Source organism: Acanthisitta chloris, unplaced genomic scaffold (assembly GCF_000695815.1).
Source record: "Acanthisitta chloris isolate BGI_N310 unplaced genomic scaffold, ASM69581v1 scaffold779, whole genome shotgun sequence".
Taxonomy (NCBI): domain Eukaryota; kingdom Metazoa; phylum Chordata; class Aves; order Passeriformes; family Acanthisittidae; genus Acanthisitta; species Acanthisitta chloris.
Genome location: NW_008690580.1, coordinates 16,682 through 19,064, shown reverse-complemented (window position 1 = coordinate 19,064; position 2,383 = coordinate 16,682).

Genomic DNA, 2,383 nt, shown 5'->3' with positions numbered 1-2,383 from the left:
GGGGCTGAGGCTTGGGTACATGCCAGGAAAAGGGCACCTTCCTGCTCCAAGCACCCCCTTCCACCTGCTGGAGCTCAGTCCCAGCATATAACATCAAAGCCCTTCTTGCCTCAGCTCCCCACCGCCCCGGCCAGGCACAAAGAGGGGATTTGGCCGGGGAGTGGCAGGGAAGACGGGGAGGCAGGACTAGGGCCCCCCATGGGGCTGAGGCTTGGGTACATGCCAGGAAAAGGGCACCTTCCTGCTCCAAGCACCCCCTTCCACCTGCTGGAGCTCAGTCCCAGCATATAACCTTGGATTGGAGTGGCTGGGGGGGAGGAGAGATGGGGGCATCAGGTGGGGAGGCTTCAGGTGGGAAGGCAGAAGGGACCAGAGCGAGGCTTGAGAGCACAGCCTATGCTGATGGCTGGGCATGAAGACAGCAGTAGGTGGGCTGAGTCGGTCACCCCAGTGCACAGGTGCTGCACTCCCACAAGCCCAGGACGGATGGGCAGCATGGTGGCAGGGACCTGTGCTGTCTAACAGGAGGATGCGACAAACTCCTGGGGTGTGACTCCAGGCAGACAGACCCAAAAGTGTTCCAGGTCAGGTGGGACAGTGCTTGGACACATACCAGCGTCTCTGTTCTCTCCAGTGACACAGGGACAGCAGTGGGGGTGGGTGAGACACGGGCTGGAGCCAGCTGGCAGGCAGAGCTTGTGTGGCAGTGGCAGTGGTGCCACTGGCCCTGGTGTCACCAGCGCCATGGGACACTGCACACACAGAGACACGCACTCAGCTCTGCACCCATGGTGCCAACACACGCACACACACACACACACTAACCTCCAGGCACGTGCCTGGCTCCGTGCTCAGTGGGACCAGAGCCTCATGGTCACCCCAGGCAGCCTCTGAAGTGACTGAAGTCTCCAGAGGCACAAGTGAGACACTGCTGCAGGGAACAGGGTGTGAGTAGCTCAGCTGCTCCAACAGCACTTAGGGAATTTGCGTCCGATGGCAGACATGGGGTGGAAATCCCTGGTGCTGACACTATCCAGAACTCTGGCCCCTCCACAGCCTGGGGGCTCAGGGACTGCATGCAGCAGGGTTGGCACCCAGGCAAAGAGCCTGAACAGCAAAGTACTGAGCAGCAGTGGCCTCAGGCTCCACAGACGGGTAATTATTGTTATTGTTGTTATTATTGTAATTACAATAACAGCAACAGCTACTGCTGGCTGCCGTTGCATCACTGCTGGCATGATCATCATTGTCATCACACTGGGAAAGTGCCACCTCAGGGCAGAAAGCGCAGTGGGAGGGGGAACCCCTCCTGAGCCAGCGCCTGTTCCGCAGTCTGTCGCTCTTTGAGGAGACCCACAGTGTCTACAGTCTGTTCATCTCTCCAGGGACCCATAGCCTAAGACTGCAATATTGCCTGCAGGTGTCCGAACTGAACAGGACAGATGGGGCTGGAGACAGGCTGATAGCTCTGAAGCATTCCGCTGATCCCGGGGCTGTGCCTCTTCCCTGCATCCTGCCAGGAGCTCACCCTGTCCCCAGGGCCTGGCAGGGTGTTGTCTGGGGGACAGCCAGGGTGGGTGTCACTGTCCAGAGCACTGCCTCTGCCAGGAAGGATGCCCCGCTCATGACAAGGGACCACGTGGCTTCCCAGCTCTCCTCCTGCCTCAGCAAATGCTGCCATTAATGGAGGGATTATTAGGGAATTAGGAGTTGGAGCAGTAAGCAGGTCTGGACTGTGGGCTGTGGAGGGCCAGGGATTACCCTGGGACAGCAGTCTGGTGCCCACACCTCTACAGACAGAGCTGGCGCTGACAGAGACCTAAGCCCAGAGTACTGGAGCCCAGGCCAGCTGACAGTGCCTGGGCTCTGCTCCTTTGGGAAGCCAGAGCAGGGATGCTGCACACCTCTCTCCTTCCATGTCACCTGCCTGTCCTCAACCTCCAGGTCCCAGAGGGATCCTGCTGCATGGCTGGGGCTCCCAGCTCTGCTAGGTAGCAAGACACCTCCTGTGGTGGTGGAGCAGTGCCTGGGAGCCAAGATTGTCTAAAAGATGCCCTGGGCAAAGGGAAATAGTCTCCAGCTTCCTGTAATTGCTCGCTCTTCCCTAATTTCACATTTAGAGCATCGCATGGACACCCAGCACTGGCAGCCCACACCCAGCAAGGACACCCATTCATCCTCCTCTGCCCCAGCATGAGGAGGATGCCATGAGGGAGCAGCGCTGCTACTGTTCCTCACAGGTCTGAGCTCCGGGACCACCTTGCAGCATTTCTGGGCGCCCCAGCTCTGCCCTGCCACATCCAAAGCAGCTGTGACGGGGCACACATCTTCTGCTGAATGCCACCACGTCACTGGGCGGAGGGGAGGAAAGTCCTTCTCAGTC